At 38.8% G+C, this 12,837-nt stretch overlaps 1 protein-coding gene and 1 pseudogene across 2 annotated transcripts in view; one reads left to right on the plus strand and one right to left on the minus strand.

Annotated features, from left to right (window-relative positions):
* The window catches only part of GRIN3A (glutamate ionotropic receptor NMDA type subunit 3A), a 147,528-nt gene that overhangs the window by 17,024 nt on the left and 117,667 nt on the right, over nt 1-12,837 (plus strand). The window lies entirely within an intron of this gene.
* LOC112304336 (intraflagellar transport protein 20 homolog pseudogene) lies at nt 3,500-4,063 on the minus strand (annotated as a pseudogene).

Raw genomic sequence — 12,837 nt, forward strand, 5'->3', positions numbered from 1 at the left:
GTAGCCAGCTTCATTTGAAAGCAAGAAAAAAAAGACCCTGAAAGATAACGAGTATAATCCATTCCAGGTATGCTGATAAAGGAATCTTAGAAACCTTAGTAAAATAGAGATAATGAGATAATGATAGCTACAGTGTAGTGTTTGAGGTATTAAGTAGAAAGGTTTATATCAAGCAGATTAGCAGCATCCTGTGACATATAGCAGATACTCATTAAAAAAAAAAGTGCTGGCTCCCTTATTTTCTGTTTTCTTAAGCCTCTGTTCCCTTGCACTAAAATTCAACAGGCGCTAAAAAAAACCAAGCTCTTGTCAAAAGTACTGACAAAATCCCCTGATATTCATGTGTGTATGTTTTTTTAAAGAAAACTGATAATGTTTCTGTGATGAGATAATTAACAAGGTAGTGATGACAAAGTGATTGAAGTGCCTCATAAGAAATGTTATTTCAAAATACAACAATGTCCTTGAATCTCATCACTGGATTTCTTTCCACTGCCCTGGGCTCAGTGATTCTAAATCCGGTGCAAAGGAAGACGCTAAGCAAGTGGTGTGAAGGATTCTTGTGGATAATTCTGGAAAAGCTAATAATATTTTGGTTTATGAAGGTTGCTTACCTTATGGCACTCGAATAATATTCATCGACTTTTTATTTTTATTCCTTTAAGATTTTATTTGTTCATTTTTAGAGAGAGAGGAAGGGAGGAAGAAAGAGAGGGAGAGAAACATCCACGTGAAAGAGATATATCTATCAGTTGCCTCTCACACATCCCAACTGGGGACCTGGCCTGCAACCCAGGCATGTGCCCTGACTGGGAATTGAACCAGCAACCTCTCAGTTTGCAGGCTGGCACTCAATTCACTGAGTCACACCAGCCAGGGCTTCATTGAGTTTTAAAAAATACAATAATTTTATATTTTAAAAACAATATAATGATTATGTGAAAAAATGTATTTACAGTTTTAAAGACTAATAATTTCAGCACCTTAACATACATTCCAATCCAATTTTTGTCCCCTTATATACATGTTTTTTATCTCTGGGAGGCCAGTGTTTTCTGTTTTACTTGCCATAATAATGCAAGGGCCTATTACAGTCCTCTGCACATAGTAGTCACTCGTATATCTGTTTCAGGAGTAAATGAATGAACTTCTGAAATGATGAACATACAATCAATTTTGTATTCTGCTTTGCTTATGTCATGAATATTTTATGTCACCACAAACTTCAAACAAATCATATTTCTCTGTTTTGTTGATTTTTTTCTAATTATAAAATCAGAAATATATGAAACCTAGAAAAAATTTTCTTTTTTAAGTATATTTTATTGATTATGCTATTACAGTTTTCCCCATTTCCCCCCTTTATCCCTCCCTCCACCCTGCACCCCCCAACCCTCCAGCATCCCCCACCCTTAGGTCATGTCCATGGGTTGTACATAGAAGTTCTTTGAGTCCTCTGTTTCCTATACCATTTTTGACCTCTCCCGGTCTATTTTCTGCCTACCAATTATGCTTCTTCTTCCCTGTACCTTCCCCACCCTGTTCCTCCCTTCCCACTACCCACTCCCTCCCCACTGAAAACCCTCCATGTTATGTCCATTTCTCTGATTCTTTTCCTGTTCTAGTTGTTTGCTTAGTTTTTGTTTTGGTTGTTTTTCTTCTTTTTAGGTTTATTTGTTGATAGTTGTGGGTTTGTTGTCATTTTACTGTTCATAGTTTTCGATCTTATTCAATTTCTTAGATAAGTCCCTTTAACATTTCATATAATAAGGTCTTGGTAATGATGAGCTCCTTTAACTTTACCTTATCTGGGAAGCACTTTATCTACCCTTCTATTCTAAATGATACTTTTGCTGGATAGAGTAATCTTGGATGTTGGTCCTCGCCTTTCATGACTTCAAACGCTTCTTTCCAGCCCCTTCTTGCCTGCAAAGTTTCTTTTGAGAAATCAGCTCATAGTCTTATGGGAACTCATTTGTAGGTGACTTTCTCCTTTCCTCTTGCTGCTTTTAAGATTCTCTCTTTATCTTTAATCTTGGGTAACTTAATGATGATGTGCCTTGGTGTGTTCCTCTTTAGGTCCAACTTCTTTGGGACTCTGGGCTTCCTGGACTTCCTGGAAGTCTGTTTCCTTCACCAGATTGGGAAAGTTTTCCTTCATTATTTGTTGAAATAAGTTTTCAATTTCTTGCTCTTGTTCTTCTCCTTCTGGCACCCCTATAATTCAGATATTGAAATATTTAAAGTTGTCCCAGAGATTCCTAAGCCTCTCTTCATTTTTCTGAATTCTTGTTTCTTCATTCTGTTTCAATAGGATGTTTATTTCTTCCTTTTGTTCCAAATCATTGATTTGAGTCCTGGTTTCCTTCCTGTCACTGTTGGTTCCCTGAATATTTTGCTGTATTTCATTTTGGGTATCTTTCACTTTTTCTTTCATTTTTTGACCAAGCTTAATCAATTCTGTGAGCATTTTTATTACCAGGGCTTTAAATTGTCCATCAGATAGGTTGGCTATCTCCTTCCTTATCGCTTAGCTCTCCTTCTGAAGCTTTGCTCTGTTCTTTCATTTGGTCCATATTTCTTTGTCTCTGCACACCTGTGAAGTTGTAAGGGGGTGGGGCCTTAGGTATTCACTAGGGCAGGGCAACCCTCTTTTCTGGCTGTTGGGGAGGGGCCAGAGAGGGAACAATGCAGCTCACCTGCTTGGCTCTAGCCCACTTTCCTACAAACTCTCATCTGAGACTGGGAGTTTCTCCCACCGCAGTAACCCCTGCCGTAGTCCGCAGTCAGCTCTGAGTCTCAGTTTCCCATTCAGTCAGCCCCACCCTCGCAGTCCACCTCCTTGCCAGGGGTTCTCTTCATCCGCCAGTCTTACCGGTCTGGTTGGTTTGGTTGACTATTTCTTTAATTCGTTGGTTGTCAGAGTTCCATGCAGTTTGATTTTCTGGCACTTCTGGTTATTTACTGATTTTAGATTGGTAGTCATCCTCCTTCAGAATGTGCGAGGAAATGAATGGTTTCTACCTCCGCCTCCATCTTGGCTGTAACTCTAGAAAAAAATTTCTTCTACTCACTCCAGAAGCAATCTCTCTTAACTTGCTGAGATAGTTCTTCTAGTATTTGTTACATAAAACTTGTTCTTTAAATGTGGGGAGTTTTTATTCAGATTCTTTCACTTGATGTAACATTGCTAGTATTTTCCCATGTTATAGGAAACCCATTGTCACCATTATTTTAGTTTATTTATTTATTTTTTTGAAAATAATACTTCATTGCTTTTTCTTCCAAAGCTTTGTGAAGTTAAAAAAAGAAAAATGGATCAAAGTTTACAGACTGCTTAGTTCAGACTAAGAATGCAAGATGTGAGAACCCGGTCCACTGTGGTCTCTGGGTGGTCCCAGACCTGCACTTCCATCCGAAACAACTCCCGAGACTTGCGTGACAGCCTTTAGAGATGCTGCATTCCAGACCCACCATCTCACATGACCTGCCTGGGTCATTAGTCACAGTCACTGGAATGGTACAGAGGATTTTTTGTAAGGTTTTTTTTTGTTGTTTTTTTTATTGCCCTCCTGCTATAAAATGAAAATTTCAATTGATTTCTAAAAAAAATAAATTGGTCAATAAATTCATTTTGTTCTGTTTCTACTCTACACAAAGTTTCGTATTCAACCCAATACCTTTCAAGCTGCATTTTTTTTTCCCCTGCTATCAGTGCTTGGAGTTGCTGCTATTGGGCTTCTTCTCTCTGCTTTGCTATAGATTTGAACAAGTTCTGAGCACCAATGACCTTCATCTTCTCATTTTCTGCTTCTTTTGCAAGTTGATCAGCAACCTCAACTGAACCACCAACTATTTTCTGAATTTGGCCAGTTTTGTCCCCAAAGTCCTTGCACTCTTCTTTGAGCTCCACAGTCTGCTGGATGACCTCTGGGTCCAGCGCCCCAAGCTTATTCATCTCGTCCAAGTGCAGCCCTGCTTCACCCTGCATGTCCTTGACCTTAGCTGTCTCCCTTCCAGCTGCTCTGCTGACCAGTAGTGGCCGTGCACTGCCTGTCACCATTATTTTGTTAACTGAATATTATCTCAAGCTCTTTGGATGTACCTAGAATGTTGACATTTAAGTTCTTTTTACAGTTTTTGTCATAAAATGTTCCACAATAAATGTCTTTGTTTACAGACTCCTTGTTCACTTTGTAGATTATTTCCTTAGCACAGATTTCTGGAAGGGGAAAATGCATGCTAATTAATTAGAGTATTTCCAGGGATCTATGTCTTATGAGGTATATTTTCTACCCCCTTGTATATCTCAGCATGTCTTCATTATTTTTCTTACAAATTAAAGACTGACAAGGCATAAAATTCTTTCCCGCACAAATTCAGTTTGATATCACTTTATTGTCTTTGAGCATTTAATGTAGCGGAAATGAGAAACCCATAATATTTATACTTATCCCTTTGAAGTTTACGTTTTTTCCTTTCTTCCCAAATGCTTGACAGTTTTTCTATTAAAACATTTTGACAGGTGTGTCTAAGTGCAGTTCATTTTTATTGAGTTTGCTCAGAATGAGGTGAGTCCATCAAACTGAGTATTTTTTAAACAGTTTTTCTTCAGATCTGTCTTTGATTAGTCCTTCTGTTCCTGTGGTTCTGGTTTCTTTCTTAAGTACGCCATAATTCTTAAAGTTATCTCCCACATTTAGGTGACCAAACAGTTTATATCCAAGCCAGGACAGTTTTAAAAGTGGAAAGGGGAGCAGTCAGTGATTACACAGGACAGTAGACATAAAACAGGAACCGTCTGAGAACAGACGGAGACACACGGCCACCCTGACCATTCTTTCTCATTATTCACAGATCCTGATGCTTTGGTTCTCTATCCCGAAAGACTTTCTAAGTTTGTCTTCCGTATCCCTAATTCACTATTTTGCAGTGTTTATTTTGCCTTTTATGCTTCCCAAGCATATTTGAAATCTATTATTGAATTTTTAGTTTTCCTGTTTCTTTCCAGGTAACACTATTCTTTTTCATTTGATCCTATTATTGTTCATCTCAACATGTCCTCCTCCTGTGAATTACTCATATTTCATAAAAGTCATGTTATCTTGTTTATTGTTTAAATGTCAGTGTCTTTGTGGGGTTTTTTCTAATTTTCCGTTGGCCTCTAAAATAAATCATTTTCTGAATGTCTTTCCTTTCCTTTGCCTGTTCTACAGCATTTCTATAGGGCCCGTGTTTTGTTTGTTTGTTTGTTTGGGGTGTGTGTGAAGGAGTTCTTATTCTAGAATAATAAGAAATCTATCTAATGCTTCTGTTTACCAACAAACAGGCTGCTTAGATTACTAATTACCTTACTTTGAATTCCCTTATGTTCTCGCTGAATCTCCTTCTAAAAAATACAGCTGGACACGAAGTCGCTCAGCATATCGCCTCCGAATCCAAATCTTTAGCTGTCACCAAGCTTGTGGTGCTACTCTGCTGTACCAAGCTGGAATCTGCTCCTCACCTGCTGTGCTGCTTTCTGATAATATGAACCAGTAGCTCTTAATCAGTCCCTCAGCCTAGGCAGCCTTTTCAAGATACACACCTAGGCTCCATCCTAGACCTCCTGGCTCAGAATCTTAGGAGATGTAGGCTTGTGTATGTAAGATTTCCCAGGTGTTTCTGTCGTTCCCACTTGGCTGAGAATCACTGATCTTAACCGAAAGTTCGATATACTGATCTCTGCTGAATGAAGGACTTGAAAAACGAAGAACGCTGCTATTGGTTTGCATGTCTACTGGGGTGATTTCTGATTCTGCTACCTTCTATGATGCTTTTCTTGTGATAATTAAACCTCTCCCATACACACTCCTCTTGGAGATGCAGTTTTTATCTACATTTAGGAATAAGAATACTGATCAGAGGAGTGAAGTGATTGAATGTTATTCTGACTGCTTCAAAAAGTAGAACCCATGGAGTAGAAGGGCCACGGTGACGCTTCTCACTGAAAGAAGGGGCAGAAGGAGAGGGATGATAGTCATAGGAGCGAAAAGCCAGAGGACCCAGATTGACTGAGTGTAAACCCCATCCCTGCCGCTTGCTAGCTAAAGTGTTACTGGTGGACTACTTACCCTCTCATGCCTTAGTTTCTTCATCTATAGGATATGGAAAATAGGGTCTATTTCACTGAGTTTTAAGGAAGATTAAATGAAATAATTTACAGAAAAAAATGTTAAAATGGCTGATATATATTACCTATTCAAGAAATATTAGCTACGTTTAGTTCCAGACACAATTATCAACATTACATATCTTCTGATTCTCCCAGCTTGCAGTTTGTCCACTACCCTTCCGTTCCAGCAATAAATTGATTGTGAGTAACAGATTTTTTAGGGTTGTGGGCTTTCCTATTTTATGTCTCATTTGATACTTTAGTGGGAAGCTGTAGAATGCTGCATCAGATCAGTTCCTGAGTTTTATTGGAATTTTATGGATAAGTCTTTGCATGGTGATCCATCACTGTAATTTCAGTCTGAACAGGCAATCAATCATTTCATTCCCATCCATGCCTTCATGCTGTTTCCTACTGGCTGCCTTGTCTACCTCATCTCTTGTCCCACCTCGTTCTGTGACTTCAGAGCAGTAACTGGTTTGAAACATGCTAGTACTGGTTAAGCTAGGGAAGTGCAGGAAGGGAGTAGTTCTGTGTGGTTCACATGGCCCCCAAGTGTGATAGTTACTAGGAGGGAAGTTTAGCTCAAAACCAAGGTCTTTCTAAGCTGTCCAGGTGATTCAATAAACTGTCAGACAGCAAATGTGTCAGTGAGTGCCACTCAGGAAATAGAAACCACACCAGATATTTTTAAGGAGAGAAAAGTGAACGTAATGAATAATTAACTAGGTACACAGTGGTTAGTCAGATAACTGGAAGGATTTTAAGAGAACTGTATGGTGTGAAGACGGCAAATCCTGGAAGCAGTTACCACCCCTGGAACTGAGAATTGAGAGGAAGATGCTGGAACATTAACACTTAGGAGCTTAGAGGAAAAGCTCTGTGCAGCCCAAACTCAGACATCTGAGAAAAAGGAGCACAGTTCAGCTGGCAATGGTGTCTCTGAGCTCCATGGAGGGCCTAAGTCACGCGGATCCAGACCGCTCACTAACAGGATAAGGTGGTTCTGCAAGTGCTAGAAATGTTGCATTTGGCTGTTTTCCTGGAAAGAAACCACTGACAGGATGAAGAAGCATTGCTGGGGTGATGCTGAAAGGAACCTCAAACAAAAAACCCACAGGAAGCAACCAGAAAGCAGCCCAGAGGAAGCAAGTCCTTCCTCTTCCTTCAGCTTTGCAATCTCCCCCAAAGTTTCCTTTGGGGGATCCCCTGACAAAACAGAAATGTGGCTTGTAGACTACTAGCTCCAGCATCTCAAAACAGGGAAGAGCAAGGTGGGTTTGGAGCTGACAGACAATAGCCATATCTGAGACTCAAGATATGAAAAGAATAGTAGTAGTGATTGCTGGCATTCATTGTGCTATTACTATGCACTAGGCATCATGCATCATTGCATTTCATTCTTATTAAATTTTCTCTTGTAGCTAATACATTTATCCTCATATTATTGTGAGATTAGAGGTTACTTGCTTAAGGTCACTCAACTAGTCAGAGGCACAGCCAGGAATCAAGTTCAGTCTTTGGAGCTCTAAAGCCTCTACACAACACTGCCTCCTATAATGGGTGGCAGTGGTGGTATGGTTTCTTCTAATTCTGAGATGCATTTATGAGTAGTTAATGTCTCTTTGCTCAACATTGTTCGATTTTGTTTTATTACCAATGAAATTATTATTTCACAACACTTAATTTAGTATGTTAGGCATGTGTGCCTAACAGCTGAGAGCTGTGGAGACTGGGCAATTTTCCATTTCATCTGAACTAAACAGATAGTTGAATCAGACACTATGAAATCTAGAAGAAAATATATTAATGTGAATTATTTGCTGTGGCCATCTACTTTGTCTTTCAGGTGGCCTGGGACAATGCCTGGTTGCCAATTGGCTTTATGCCGCATAATGTCACTGTAATTGTTTGACAAAATTCCTCCCTTGGGTACCTCACCACTAGAGGTTGACTCTCCTCAGTAGCCTCTTCGTCAGGAAAGCAACTTGGATTTGTACAATTTTGCCATAAATAGAAATCTCTGAGTTACAAGATGGATCTATGGAACAGGGTCAAAATTGGAAAGTATCAGCTTACTGCAGATGTCCAGACTAGAAATCTCTATTTAGATAATAAATTATTGCCCTTGAGAATAGATCTGGGGCATTAATCATTGCCAAACCTTAACCTACCCACTGACTTCTGCAAAAGATTCCTAAAATTTCACATATGTTGACATTCTCCATGCAACAATAAATTTTTGTCTTAATTTGTATTTATGCTTGAGACTCAAAAAAATAACAAGAATTCTCTGACATAGAAAATTTGGTTGAATAAAATAGACAAACTTCATTACCCATATTCAATATGTCTAAATGTTTCTAATAAAACAATGTTTGAGAGGGAAAAAGAAGTCACTGAACATCAAGAGATGAAAGTCATCTTTTCTAAGTTTTTGCTCTTTAATAAAATACTTTACTTTTAATAAAAAGAAAGAAAATTTAGTTGGAATACACAACCACTATTATTCATCATTCAAAATTTTTTGATAGTTGAGACCTAGATTATTAATTATCTTAACTCCTTAGTTTCCACTCACCCACCCGTATTCTGCCCACACTCCCAATTATCACTTACCTATACATATCAACCCATTTTTTTAAAGAGACTAGACTGATATTGCCAATACACAAAATCTAATCTCTTTATAGTTTCTTTTTCCAGCCTCCCAAATTACCGGGATTCATTCAGAGTTCTCTAAAACAAAGGATTTCCATGAAAAACAACTTAAAAGAGTAATGGTAAAAGAGACACAATGTATATAGAATAAGTTTAAATTTGCAATATTTAAACAACACTTTTTAAAGGCCATTTACATCCTCATAGATACAATAGACCATAAAAAATACTCTTCCTACATTGTCTAACAGACCGTTTCATAACTAAAAGAGGAATAAGTACAGTATGAAGTTGCAATAGAGTGTCTCATTTCCTCTACATCCTGGGTTTAGGGCATGAACCTTCTTTATATCTGTATAATACAAACAATAACTCTCATTTGATGAGGCTTTTACAATTGACCAAGTAATTTTAGTTCACATAACCTTAGACACACATACCAATCTACAACAACTCTAGGGGAAGGTATTACTCCCCCAAGTTACAAACGAAGCAATAAAGAACCTGAGCCTCAGATACAGTTTTACTAAGCAAGTAGTAAAATTAAATTTTCTGATTTTTAGTCCAGTCATCTGTTATCTAAATCCCTGCAGATTCAGAGATTCTTCTTCTTAGATAGTGAGAGTGTGAGCTGCTATGGTACCAACCTCAGAAACCAAAGGTCCTGACTCCTCTCTTAAGACTTGAATCACAGGCTCCGCTGCCCAAACAAAACCAGGGATGATCTCCCACAGATCCCAATAGCAGAAAGTTGTACTCTGTTCCAATAAATGATAGATTCTTTAAAGCTGCCTCTAGATTTCCCCTTTGGCATCTGAAAATGTTATCATCATCTGAAGCTGTTGAGATGAATAAATAATGAATCTTAGTTTTTTTTAATGGAAAAGATTGTTAGAATTTTATGAAATGTATTTGACCTTGAATGAGTATTAGCATATTTACTATTAGCTTCCCTTACTCATAGCTAGCCTCTAGAAATTTTAAGCAATCCATCTTCCTAGGAAGAATCAGTTTCAAAAGAAAAAAAATACGAATTGCAGTCCAGGATATGGCTGGGAAAATAGGAGCACGCTGTTGGAAGAGTGAGTGGATTGCCAAGGATCACAGGAGCGTTCGACATGGCCTGCGTGTTAGGCCACACTCTGAATCCTTTTCAGAGGCTTTTGAAAACATTTACAGCAGTTACAAATTTAATTTTGAGCTTTCTACTATTATGTGAGATTCATGAAATGTATTCTATATTCATGTTGTGAATTTACTGCAGAATTGTTTTGTGTGAGTCCACATAGTTACTTGGGGGACTTTTAATAAATGTCTAGGAGACATTAGTGGAGACAGTATAATTTTGCAGCCAGAGGCTCACTCATCCAGTATAAAAATGCCAGGTTAGCCTTAGAAATGCATAGGAGAAATCATTATTCCATTATTTCTGAAGATTTATGCTTTGAACAGATATTAAATTTAATTCTGTATCTCTAAAACAAAATGATTTATTCATTATTAATTATCATTATATAAATAGAACCTTATCATGCCAGGTGTCATAGAGATAATTCCTAGGTCACATTAATATCTATCTATGACCTTGAGCTCATTGTTGGGTGTGGGAGGACTAAGCCACAGTACCTCATCTCTCTTTTCATGCTGAGCATTCTACTCCCACTATGGCTTAGCAATACTAAGTTCCCTAGTTACATAGTTCCCTGGTGCCAATGGGACAAAATGTGCTTCAATTGGTTCTATGTATAAAGCCATTACAAAAATCACATTATCTTGTTTGAAATATATTAAAAAGGCATATGATGCTAGTCTCTCCACCATTGGACATTCCATTCCCCATAATAAATAATACTAAATCCCTGAAAAATCATAAAATTCAATTAGCTATACAAGTCCTCAAATGAGATTGCATTAGTCACTTAGTGATCTATTTATTAACTATTATTTGCAGTCAATCACTGGCAACATGGCCTCAGGACACTTTATAATGAAAAATATTTTGTTCTCATCGGCGAACTCATTTTAGAGTCTTCATCCAAATGGTAGAAGGTGCCATTCTCTTTTTCACTGAAGTCTGTTACCTATTCAGCACCTCCAAGGACTGCCCCTGCCACTTTTTGCATTGAGAAACTCCCTCTTGTGGCTCAGTCACCAGCAAGCAGTGTCCGCGGCATTGTGGCTAAGCTGAGACAAATTCACACAGACTACCGAGTCCTGTGGAGGAAAAAGGACAGCGCAGCCGCTCTCTCAAGGGGAGAGCGTGTTGACCCTTGCCTTGCCAGGCTTTTATTGGCTTAATTTGCATAGGAATATATGGAAAGCTCATCAATCATTGTTGGGCAGTAATAAGCAAATAGATAACATTCAAAGAACTCTGAGGGCTTATTTTGAGTCAGGGTCCCATAGCTAAAGGACCATAAAACTTTGGGGAAACAAATTCATTTCATGTTTGGACCCTTATCATTTAAATTGAGGGTATTAGCAAAGTAGGTTTCACAGGATTTTATGCATTCTTTCATAGGCCTGATCGCCCCAGGGAACCCACCCTTTCCAGCACAGGGCTGCACCCACTTCCGGCATTGTTTCAGGCTTAGGTGGAGCAAGGGAAGTGAGGCAGCCAAGAGATTAGGAGGCTTCCTGCAGACAGAATGAGGACTCAGGCTATGTCAAAGCCAAGGGGTGAGGGTCCATCTCTCCCTTTCTCCATAGCCCCCCAAGTCCTTCCCTGAGGTCTCCCTCATGACCGTGCCTGTCTTAGATCGTCCCTCCCTTGAAGAATCTTACCCGTCATTGGCTAACCGGTCATGCACTGGGGGCCAAGCAGGGTGAAGTAAAGAGGCAGAGGTGGGGCTCCTGGCAGGGAGATAAGCTTTGTCTCCTTAGACTTAGGGTCCCAAGGTCTCTCACTCAGCCTTAGCCATGAGGATTACAGCTTCTGAAACCAGGCAAGGCGGTTCCCAACACTCTTGTCCTTACCTGATAATCAGCAAGATGCAACTGGTTAGCATTAAAGGGAAAGTCTTGCCAAAGAACTATCAAAAGAGAAGCATGAGCAACTTATGACTTTGTTCTCCTTTCCACTCTCCTCCTCATCAGAAACATTAAACATGAAGAAGGGAAGGACATTACCCTTTCCCAGAAGCTTCGTGCATTCCAGGAAAGAAGGAAAAGTTCACTACTAATTTCAAACCATTAGGATGGATAGTCCATCACGGTTAGGGATGAAGACAATTGCCTTGATATTACCTTAAAACTGTGCATATTATGTAGTGTTAGAAATGTTTCATTAAACTTGAGAAATAAATATGTTAGTAATTAGTTTACTTCTTAATTAGATGACTCCCATCTATATCTATTTTGTATTTCTGGGAGCTGCCAATCAGGGATACTTTCAAAGCACATAGAGAAGGTATCACCAGGGCAACCATAAGGGAGGTCTCTCTTGATTGTGTCAAATATGCAGGACCAGACAACAAGCAAGCCATAAAGTAGAGCAAATGGATGTATATAGGATTTGGGTTTGAATTTTTTGATTTTATCTTATCAGACATAAACAATTACTGCTGATAATAATTAAGCTAGCCAGTGTGTGCCTAGATCAGTTGATTAATGATTATCATGGAAAATGCACTAAAGACATTTCTGCTGATACAGTTACAACCCTGGGGCTGTTTGTGGACCACTGTGTATAATGCTATACTCCATAAGATGAAATATACTGCTGGGAAATTTTGCACTGCATTTTTAACGTACTATTTCCACAGTTGACATTTCAAAATCATGATTCTTTATTCTCCTGGGAAATGCTGGCATCTTTTGCAGATTTCAGTAGCTGTTGAATAATTGCCATTGGGATGTCTCATTTCTCATTTGCTGATTTAGTCGCCTGCCTCATTACAAGTCTGTGATTTCTTTCCTGAAATCTGTGAGTTTCATCTGCAACTTTTAAAAAAAGAGATCAGTCCTCTTGGACTTGGTCATTTGGCAATACATTCATTCTCCTTTCTTCTCTTGGTCTCCCC

The sequence above is a fragment of the Desmodus rotundus genome, chromosome 1 (genome assembly GCF_022682495.2).
Source record: "Desmodus rotundus isolate HL8 chromosome 1, HLdesRot8A.1, whole genome shotgun sequence".
NCBI classification, from domain to species: Eukaryota; Metazoa; Chordata; class Mammalia; order Chiroptera; family Phyllostomidae; genus Desmodus; species Desmodus rotundus.